The following is a 12,089-nucleotide window of genomic DNA, read 5'->3' as shown; positions in this document are numbered from 1 at the left end:
CAAAACTACACAAGATACTTTTACAATGGAGAATTTTTACCTCTTTGGATGACTTTGTGCAGTCTGGAAATGAAAGCTGATTTGTAAACCATTGGTCCTTTTTTTAAAAAAAATCCCATCCATAATCTCATTGCTTTAACCAGAATGTAAGATCTGGCCAAACAACCAGAACAAATTAAAGACATGTTTAAAGAATGAACTAAGATCTTACACCAAGCATGGAAGAAATGTATATAAAAGGGGAGAGGAGACTATTGTATGTTTTATATATGGAATTCTTATAGAAATACTGTTAGATGCCAGCTGAATGTTTAAATATATAAGGTCACTTATTTACTGATTTGAACATAGCTTGATTTAGTGCTTGCTAGCCAGGACAGAGACACATAAAATCTGTGTTCTAATTACAGCTGGTCATGCAGTTATGTTCAGTTGAGTTCAGCATTATTATCTGCCTATAGAGTCAAATTTATGTTTTACTGACAAAAAAATATAGGAAGAAAATGGAAACAGTATGCTCCATCCCATAATTGGGTAGACAAGGTTGCCTGATAGACTGGTTGCACCCGAGAAAAACACATGTACAGAGTCCTTCCCAAGGGCCTGGTTTAACACCATCAACATCTGCCCATCCCAGGTCCTTTGGAAGGACTTGCTAAGTGGATAAAAATGCCAAACCCAATCAAAAGATCTGGGTGACTGTGTGACCAACCTTAATTAGAAAACACAGATTATGTGATCCCTGCTAACAAACACCAAAGTTGAACTGTGTTCAGATCAGTTGTTTATTGCACAGCCAGCCAGATGTCCAGATTGGATTTGGCATTTTTATCTACCTTTCCAAGGACCAGGGATAGACAGGTGTGGCTGTCTGATTGTGTTTAAAGGATGTAGGATGTAAGCTGCCTTTTGCAATTGACTGATGGTGAATTTATCAATGTCAAAGTGGTGCTCCAGTTGTTTTGGGATTGCACCTAAGGTACCTATGACCATGGGTACTACCTTTGCTTTCTTTTGCCACAGTCATTCTATTTCTATTTGCAGATCTTCACGTTTTGTTATCTTGTCCAGTTCTTTCTCTTCTAGTCTACTTCTCCAGGTATTGCCATATCCACTATCCAGACTTTTTTTGTTTTTCTTATCAACAATTGTTAAGTCTGAGGTGTTATATGTAAGATGCCTGTCTGTTTAAATTCTAAAGTCCCAAAGTACTTTAACTTTTTCATTTTTATTAGTTTCTGTATTTTATAGTCCCACCGGTTCTTGCTTGCAGGCAAATGGTATTTCTTGCAGATCATTCAATACACCATTATTGCTACTTTGTTGTGCCTTTGTCATCAGTTAGTGCGATGTTTCTGCAGCGGCTAATTAGGTGAGCAACTGTTTCTTCAACTTCTTTACAGAGGTGCCACTTGTTGCTATCTTCTCAATTCTTTGTTCTTAAGGCTTGGTGTTGTAAAGCCAGAATTAGCCCCTTTGTCTCTTCAATTTTCCAGCTCTTAACCATTGCCAGGTCTGCTTTGCCTTCTATTTTTTAAAATGCACTGGCCATGTAATAATTTGTCTTCCAATTTTTCCAAATTTTTCATTTGTTCTTTCTTGTATGCCAGCTTGGCCTTCCTGGTACATTAGCTTCAGTGCATCTTATTCTCTGTGTTTCAGATATTCCCCCAATGGTGTTTTTTCTTCTTCAACTGTCTGATTTACTTGCAACATTCCATGCCCACCTATTTTCCTTGATAAATACAGTCCATCAACATAGCTGTAAGGATGAAGATCATGATTCATTGTCATTATTCCTTCTGGTCTTCCTATCTAGGGCCTTTGCTTTTTCTTGAGTCCAGTCTACACTTCTAGCTGTGTATCTAATGATTGGAATTGCTCATGTTTTAATTGCCTTGATGGTGTTTCCTCCACTGAGTTTGAACTTTAAGATCTTCTTCACTCTCTTGATGCATTCACTTCTAATCTTTTTCTTGACTTCAGTATGTTTAATGTTGTCAGCTTGAAAGATACTCAGTTATTTGCAGTGATCATCTCCATCCAGACTCTTGGGGTCTTGATTCTTTCAGTTTTAACTACTTTTCCTTGTTTGATGATGAGTTTTGTCCAGTGCAAACTCCATTGTTATATCTGGGCTACATATACAGACTATATTGACCAGTGATTCTATTTCAGATGGTGTTTTTCCATACAGTTGCAGATCATCCATGAAAAGGAGATGGGAGAGCCGGGTAGATGTTTTTGATGTGTAATAGCCAGGGCTAGGGTTATTCAGTATTGTTGTCAGTGGAATCAGTGCAATGACAAACAATGGTGAAAGTGAATCTCCTTGAAAGATTCCCCTCTTGATATTAGCTTCTTCCAGTCTACCACCATTGACCAGCAACTGCATCTTCCATTGTACCATTGATTTTTGCACAAAACGTATCCAATCATATAGAAGAGAGCCAAATGCCTTCTTGTAATCACTACACACTACATACAAGTTGGTCTTGCTTCTTTGGCAGTTTTTCAGAATCATTTAGTGCAGGGGTGTCCAACCTTGGCAACTTTAAGACTTGTGGACTTCACTCCCAGAATTCCTCAGCCAGCTTTGCTGGCTGAGGAATTCTGGAAGTTGAAGTCCACAAGTCTTAAAGTTGCCAAGGTTGGACACCCCTGATCTAGTCAATTAGTTGTTGATCTTTTGTTTTTCTCCTGTTTAAGTGGTTTCCTTTCTGCTCAGGTGGAGAAAGCTTGTTTTCCACTAGATGCTGTTGGATTGCATCAGCAACCACACCAGTTAGCAATTTAAAAGTTGTTTGTAAGCAAGTAATTGGCCTGTAGTTGCCTGGTGCTGCCCCTTTTATTGGATCTTTCATTGTCAGGTACATTTTGCCAGATGTTAGCCACTCTTCAATTTCACCTCTTTGAGTATGTTTTTAAACTGCTTGGCAATGAGTAAGTACAAAGCAGTCAAATGTAAACTATTACATCACAGTGGAATGCATTTAATTAATTAAGAACTGCATTCAAGGCAAAGTAGAGAAAGCTGTAAAGTGAAATGTTGCTGGGGGAAAGCAAACAATCCTTTTAAAAGCAGCTTATAAAGAGAAAGTCTGTTCTATCCTACAATGGGGAACATAAATAATCCTCTCCTGGAAAAGGGAATATCAATCTCTGGGATGATCTCACCTTCTGGTCCTCAATATTCACTAGCTCCTCAGTAGTCTGGTCTCTAGTTGTTGTTACTAAATGCTAGTTTGGTGTATAGTAAGGCTGCTCTCATCCATGATTTGATAGTGGATGAGGCAGCTAATCAGGTATGGGTCCAGTGGAGGATGTTTCCATCTCTGAAATATACCTACCTGAGGTTTGAGTCTGACATGAATTGTAGTCTTGGGCCAGGAAGGTGGGACTATCTTCTGAGAAGGCCTAATGACTGTTAGAGACACTATGCCATATATTGATATTTGTCCATCATTTTTCCTTGACATCTAACAGGCTGTGGGCTGTCCACGGTGTGTCCACAAGTAGCCGGTAAGCAAGAGTGGGATTCAAAAATCCCAACAACTGGTTGGCTGTCCAGTTGCTGGGTGGGCATGGCCGTGGTGGAGTGGCCTACCAGAACTTCTGGGAGGGCCTTTTTTGCCTTCCCAAGGTTCCAGAGGCTTCCCTTGGGCCTTTGGGAGGGCAAAACAGCCTCCCCCAGGCTCTGGAGGCCCTCTGGAAGCCGGAAATAGGCCCATTTCTGGACTACTAGTACTTCACGGAGGGGTGTTTTTCACCTTTCCAAGAGTCTGGAGGCTTCCCTCGGGCCTCTGGGAGGGCAAAAATGGCCTCCCCGGGCTCTGGAGGCCCTCCGGAAGCCAGAAACAGGCCCATTTCCAGACTTCCAGTACTTCCAGAAGGCCCATCCCCCCCCACCCCTCATAGAGCCTCTGTGCAGACCCTGCACTTATCTGTATCAAAAATGGGCCGCGTGGAGACTCCTGGGAGGGGCAGTGTGGGGTGGGTGGGGCCAGCCGGTCAGTTCAAATACTGGTTCGGTGAACCAGATGCAAATTTAACATCCGATTTGCCTGAACCAGTCCAAAACAATAGAATACCATCCCTGTTGGTAAGACCTATACAGGCATGGAATGTTCTGCCACACATCAAGTAGATGTGTGACCACCACAATTGCAGCATTTGCAGCTCGGGCTTAGTGGAGTGCTCACTTCTCTTGAGTTGTGGTTATCCTTCTGTCTTCAAATGTCTGGCAGCCTTGATGGATCAATGTGTGGCAGAGGTGGTATTCAGCAGGTTCTGACCAGTTCTGGAGAACCGGTAGTGGAAATGTTGAGTAGTTCAGAGAACCAGAAAATCCCACCTCTGACTGGAGATTTTACAGTATCCTTCCCCTGCCACATCCACCACCCACACCCACAGAATTGGTAGTAAAAATTTTTGAATCCCACTACTGATGTGCGCTATGTCAATCAATCTTGTGCCAGGGTTTCCCAGGAGGTGATGTCGATATTCAGGGCTTGAGAGAGACTTTCAGCATGTGATCGCTTTCCTTGAGACAGCTCACCATAGAGGAGATGTTTGGGGATGCAGTGGTCTGGCATCCTTGCAACATAGCCTGCCAAAGTGCATCTGGGCTTTCATCAGCAGGGTGTAAACTAATGGCAGGCCTGCTCTGGAGAGGACTTCTGTGTCTGGCACCTTGTCCTGCTACCGGAACCTCAGAGGTCTGAGGAGGCAGGTCATGTGGAAGTGGTTCAATTGCCTAGCCTGCCTCCTGTATACCGTCCAAGTCTCACTGGCATATATTAGGGTGGTTTGCACTACTGCTGGTAGACTTGGAGCTATGTAGCAAGGCTTATTCCACGGCAGTCCCACATGCAGAGCTTGCCTTGGTGATTCTGCAGTTGACCTCAATATATTAGCCAAATATAAAGTATCATGATCGAAGTTGGGCCCTAAGAAGCAGTTGGATTTGTTGCTGCTATACCAGCCTTCTTACTTGAGCTGTCTTACTTTGTTGTGGAGTTGATAGTGGAATCTCCTAGACCAGGAGTTCTCAACCTTTTCTTTATCATGAACCCCTTTAAATACCTTTTGTGGCTATGGACTATGACCATGGATCCCCAAGATTTAACTCAAGATTTAAATCATAACATTTCTTCAAGCCTTTGTGGACCCCCTGTGACAACATCCTGGCCTCCCAGGTGTTTGCAGACCTCAGGTTGAGAACCACTGTCCTAGACTGTTGGGTCTGTGAGACTTCAATCTGCTGTTCTGGGGCACTGAACTGGAGGTGGCTTGAGAGTTCACAGCCAACAAGGCAATGCAGACCCAAACATAATTTACACAGCTATCACACATAAAGTGTCACTCACCCCTTGAAATAGTCTCAATGAGATTTGAAAACAGAGAATGTTTCAGTTAGTCCTTTGTCATGGTGTGGTCACACTGGAGTTTGCATGCATTCCCTGTTGAGAAATGGATAACACAACAATTTATGAACTTCCAACCGAGTAAAGCACCTGTACTCCCACAGATTGCATTACAACCACAAGACGTACAGTATTTAGAAATAGGAAACTTGCTTTTATCTAGTATTTAAGAGAACTAGATTTCACAAGAAGTAATGTGTTCCTTTTAAAGGACCCTAGTACAAAGAAAAGGACAGTAACTATTTCATACCATGGTTGGACATTGGGAACATGAAGTAATACTTGCTTAAGACTAAACCCTACTCAATATACTAATGATATTTAGGAATGTGCAATACTACTACTACTAATAATAAAATAATTCCGTGGCCTGTCTATAAAAAGTCAGAGGAGAATATGCAATATAAACATTTCATCATTGGTGAAGTTCCATAAGAAAAGCGCTTTAAATAATAATTAACATAATATTTTGTGGCTTCTAGAAAAAGTATCTCAAGCTTAGCAAATCTTAGTGCTTCGAGAAGAACAGTTCATGAAAGCAAAAGTTCCACCTTTGTCTTATACTGGGTGACATTCTCTCTCACCCCTAGGAAGAAGAAAACAATGGCAGCTGACAGGTGGCAATGGGGAGCTGGTCCTTGCGTCCCCTGCCACTGTTGCTGCCGCTCCATTGCCACCTTCGTTGCTATTGCCACTGAGCTGCTGCCTCGCCCGCTGCATCCCTCCACCCCCAGATGCAGTGAGCCCTGAGCCAGGGCTCAACGTTTAAAATGAACAGCCCATTATGGTAGCTTTGCAAGGACAAAAGGCTGACTCAGTCTTGATGGCCCATTAAAGGTTGGGGGGGGGGGGGACTTAGCTCTGCTTCTAACATGTAGTCAGAGCTGAGTTTCCTCCCACCTTTAATGGGCCATCATCAAGGACTGAGCCAGTCTTTTGTTCTTGCAAAGCTACCATAATGGGCTTTTAGCTTTAAATGCTTTTGCGAAATAATGGTAGGGAGCAACTTTATCTGTTTTTGTCAGATTTAACAGATTAACAGAGTTGGAAGGGACCTTGGAGGTCATTTAGTCCAACCCCCACCCTAGCAGGAGACCCGACACCATTTCTGACATATGGCATTCCAGTCTCTTCTTCAAAGCTTCCAGTGATGAAGCTCCCACAACTTCTGAAGAAAAGCTGATTCGTTGGTTGATTGTTCTCAGTGTCAGAAAATTTCTCCTTATTTCCAGGTTGAATCTCTCCTTGTTCAGTTTCCATTCATTATTCCTTGTCTGGCCTTCAGGTGCCTTGGAAAATAGCTTGACCCCTTCCTCTCTGTGGCAGCCCCTCAAATATTGAAACACTACTATCATGTCTCCCCTGGTCCTTCTCTTCACTTGTTTTAGTCTCCAGTATCCTGATTGCTCTCCTCTGTACTTTTTCTAGAATCCCAGCATCTTTTTTTTAATGTGGTGGCCAAAACTGGATGCAGTACTCTAGGTGTACTCTTGCTAAGGCTTTAGTTTATAGAGTGGTATTAGTATCTCACTTGATCTTGATTGTATCCCTCTGTTAATGTAACTTAGGATTTCGTTGGCTTTTTGGCTGCCTCTGCACACTGCAGGCTCATATTTAGCTGGTTGTCCACTCCAAGATCCCTCTCACAGTCACTGCTATTAAGCCTGGTTTCATGTAATATTTTATTGAAGTATTAAATGCACAAAATAATAAACAACTTTTTGGTATATATTTTTTTAGGTAATTAGGACAAAGACGCGACATCGAGTTGGTCACATCCACCCAGTCACATGACCACCTAGTGACATCCACACGATCACATGACCACCTAGCCACGCCCACCCAGCCACATGACCACCTAGCCACGGCCACCCAGCAAGTCATTAGGGCAGAGAGCCCCTTGCTAAAAAATTTGAAGCCCACCCCTGATATGCAGTATTTCCTCATGATAATTTCAGTTACCTTAAAATATGCTTCAGGATGGAATATTTATAATTGACTCTATATTGTTTAATTCTGCCTGCTTTAACTTTTGAAAAGTATTGCAAGAATTGTATAACAATGGCTTATACTGTAGAACAAAATAAACAAAAGCAAAATAGAAGAGAAGAAATTACATGGATAATTAAGAGGGATTCTGCAATAAACTATGGACAAGTCTCCAGGGTCAGCCCAATTAGATCTCTGAATTTAACAGATTTAACAGAGTTGGAAGGGACCTTCTAGTCCAACCCTACCACCCAAGCTGGAGACCTTACACCATTTCTGACAGAAGGCAGTTCAGCTCCTTCTTGAAAGCTTCCAATGATGAAGCTCCCACAACTTCTGAAGGCAAGCTGTTCCATTGTTCTCACTGTCAGAAAATTTCTCCTTATTTCTAGGTTGAATCTCTCCTTGATCCATCCACTATTCCTTGTCTGGTTTTCAGGTGCTTTGGAAAATAGCTTGACCCCTTCCTCTCTGTGGCAGCCCATCAAATATTGGAACACTGCTATTATGTCTCTCCTGGTCCTTCTCTTCCCTAGACTAGCCGTGCCCAGTTCCTGTTAATAGTTCTTCATATGTTTTAGCCTCCAGTCCCCTAATCATCTTGGTTGCTCTTCTCTGCACTCTTTCTAGAGTCCCAACATCTTTTTTCTAGTGTAGTGACCAAAACTGGATGTAGTATTCTAGGTATGGTCTTCTTACTAAAGCTTTATAGAATGGTATTAGCACCTCACTTGATCTTGATGGAATCCCTCTGTTAATGCAACTTAGAATTGCATTGGGTTTTTTTTTTGGATGCTGCTGCACATTGTTGGTTCATATTTAATTGGTTGTCCACTAAGACTCCAAGGTCCCTTTCACAGTTACTGCTATTAAGCCTGGTTTCACCCACTCTATATGTGTACTTTTGGTTTTTCTTGCCTAAGTGTAAGACTTTACTTTTTTCTACACTGAATTTCAAATGAGCTTGCAGATGTCATTATAAAGTCCCTTTTCTCTATTCCTTGTGGAATCACAAAGAATGGCTACATGGTGCTAGAAAATTGGAGAAGGTGAAATGCTTTTATCTTCAAAGAGAATTCCAAGGTAATTAAGACCCATCAGTTTAACTGACCATGAGAATGTGATGGATATAGCATATCCTGTAGAATACCTTATCGAAGGCACAGCAAATAGTCTTGAAGGACATGAGGAAGAGCTTCTACTAAAGCAATGATCCTATTAAAGCATAGCTTGAGTACTTTCCAAGAAACTAATCTGAGAAAACATTCTCAGACAGATCCCTCTGTCATTCATATGAAAATACAATGAGGGAGAGGGAAGCACTATCAGAAGATTCTGTTATTATATATCAGGCCCAAACAACAGACCAACATGTGAAGAGTTCAAGTTGACTATTGAAATTCTGCTAAAATACAGGGATTTCTCCAGAATGCTTGCCTTCCCTTGGGAACAAATAGATAAGATTCCACGGAGCTGGGGAAGAGGGGTGGTATCAGTCCTGGATCTCTTGACAATTCAAGGTTGATTCCCCACTTGATTCTTCCTCTCTACATGGCTGGACATTTCCCAACAGCACAGCTGTTCCAATAAAGTAATTTTAGCCCTATAATGGTATTGGTTTCTTAGTCTGTCTACCCTACAGGACTGTCATACTTTGACTTCAGCAAAACATTCAATAAAACATTGAAAGCTTTGGGCTGGAGTTTCATTAGATCATTAGATGCATACAGAATTAGTTGAATTATTTGTTTGTTTGTAAAATTTATTGGCCGCCCATCTTACCACAGAATAACTCTGGGCAGCTTACAATCATAAAACATATGTCTATACATGTACAATTAAAACATAAATAATTAAAATCAACATTAAAACCTGGGGAGGATGGGGGCAGAGTGGAGGGAGGTGGAATCTGTTATTACTCAATCAACCACCTCCATTGGACCGTCCCCCACTGAGGCACCAAGCCTACTGGCAGAGCCACATCTTTATGTTATGCTGGTTCTGAGGTATGGCTTGGTAAAATATAGACAAAAAAAACCCCAGAAGTTGCCTTTAAGTTTATGTGTTTATTCAACTGAACAAAGATGGGCCCCTTTAAAAGAAAGGAAGCACCAAGTATCAAGAAATGCTTGCATTTGTATTCTTTTAGTACAGATTAATCCAGCCAGCAAAGCTGCCATACAAGAGATACCGAAGTCACCCAGCAAGGCTGGCACATGATAGATAAGGAAAGAAGAAGATAAATAGTCATCTGCCCACCCTTGGAAGTCTTCCAAGGACATCAGGTGTTAGTCACCCTAGGGGCATTGGGTGTTTTCCAAGGAGCTTTCCATGGTCTTGAAGAAGGTATGCAGAGATAATGGAGCCATCTGCACATACAGGCCTTCTATGCTTTCTCCAAATTCCTGGTCAACATTTAGGCCTTTACGAAAAGATAGGAAGGTTGGGGTCAGCCTCACACAGAGGGGGAAAGACATTCCAGAGGGCAAGAGCAACAGCAGAGAAACCCTCCTCCTGGATCCTGACAGCCAGAATAATTGGGCTGATGGGACCTGCAGCATACCTCCTCTGATGGCACAAGTGGTACGGATCAATGCTGGTGGGGTGAAACAGTCCCTCAAGCAACCCGGGACCACACACACACACACACACACACACACACACATGGCATGTGCAGTTTTGTACATAGGGGGAGCAAAACAAATGTGCAGATTTTATATTGGGGAAATAAAACAACCACATGACACAACAAAGGACAAATAACTCATCAGGACAGGATTCAACAGTCCATCTGCATCTGAAAGACAAGGTTTATGTTCTGAACAGAGAGGACTACTGGTTGGAAGAGGAATTCGACATTACTTATTTCCTGTTTACAATGCAATATTTTCAGCAGACCCTAGACAGTTCCACGGCAGTTTGTACTCTTTCAGGTGATTTTGGGGATACATATTAGCTCCCAGGTGGTTTCAATGATTCTCAAAATGTTAATGACTGGCTCCCAACTAAATACTGAAGCAGTTTCTTAGATGAGAAGTGAAGGATCTTCAAGAAAAATTAAGGAAGTCAAGTTGCTTTGTGTCTTTGTCCTGAGCAGCTTTCTCCAAGAAGAATCGCCATCTTATTTCTGGGAGAGAGAACATAGAAACTTCAACAGAAATTAAAATGTTCTGGGTTTTGACCATTTGCCTAACCATAGGGTTCAGCAATGCCAATTCTTGAAAGTGTATACATTTTCATTACTTCTCTATGGTATGTATAGTATGAGAGATCAAACAGTGAGAGATTAAATATGAATAGTAAAAGCATAGGCAAAATTGCTCAGTAGTAAGCCAACAGGAGGTAATGAGAATTTGGAAAATGAAAATAGAACAAGGGAAGAAATATTAGAATATGTAAGAAATAGTTCACTGGACAGCAATTCTTTTAGGGTTTTTTTGGTATTGCAGCTAATATTATAATTAATGGAATTATTGCCACAATGCTAAATAATTATTCTATTATTTGTAGAAACAATAACATATGATAAATAAATCAGCCTGTTAATATTGTGCTCTCTTTCAAATAGCTATGGAGCAATGCAATGTTCCAGCAACAACAAGAATAAATTGTGGCCCTGGCCCCATTACTGAAGCTCAGTGCAGAGGTAAACATTACTGTTTTGATTCAAATGTACTTAATGTCCCCTGGTGTTTCAAGCCTGCTTCAAGTACAAGGTTTGTATCTTTCCCTCTAAGTCACTGCTGGGCTACAAGTTTCTTTCCATTTAATTGACTTTATCTGTATGATGTAAGTGTGAAAATGAATAATTTCAGGATCTTGCTTAATTGAAGCCTAAATCATTTATATATTCTGTGAGTTTGCTTGAGGTGCTATGAACTTTTCATGTTATGCTATGGAAAGTACCAAACAGTATGAATATGAAACTCAACACTCATATCACTCATATTATTGAAATACAGATTTTTTTTTTGCAGTTTGTATCATAGTTATCAGTGCAGAAAAAATAGGGAAATATTATCTTCCAATTTATCTGCCTTTTCGGTGTTTCTTATTAAAAAGTAGATGTACAATGTACAATGTAGTTTGTATTACTTTCAGGAAAACAAGGGTTGTCACAAAACAGTGCATTCTAAAGATAAAGATTTCCAAGCAAATCTGTCTGAATTCCAGGGCAGATCCTTGATGTCAACATATCCAGGGGTTATGGCATATCCAAATATGGAAAACATCCACCATAATTGCCTATATATTGCAGCAACAGTTCAGGGAAACTAATGCCAAGACAGTGAAGTAGCTGAACATCTTACAAATAATTTGGGAAGTGTAGCCTGCTGCCCAAGTCCTAAACTATTATGTATGAACAAGCCCTTTGTTCTTTGCTCTTTTAAAAATAAAGCACTGCAGACTCTGTTAATGCATGATGTAACTTCACAGTCATTAAAATATGATTTCACAGACTAAGAGGCATTATACAAAATTGATGCTTGGGCCCCAAGTAGGCAGGAAATGCAGCATTATTCCAGGATTCATATCTGTAGCACAAGTCAAATATTTCTAGCTTCTCAACAGTTCAGGTAAGATTAAAATCTTTATGTGTTTCTTTGACTTTTTCTATGCTTTCTTTTTGTAAGTGCTTTTGAAAGCCAAATGATATTTAAAATAATTAAGCTT

This window comes from Pseudonaja textilis, chromosome 7, assembly GCF_049901715.1.
Source record: "Pseudonaja textilis isolate UNSWEBS1 chromosome 7, rPseTex1.2, whole genome shotgun sequence".
Classification (NCBI taxonomy): Eukaryota; Metazoa; Chordata; class Lepidosauria; order Squamata; family Elapidae; genus Pseudonaja; species Pseudonaja textilis.
The sequence above is the reverse complement of the archived record's forward strand: the minus strand, read 5'-3'. Positions refer to the sequence as shown.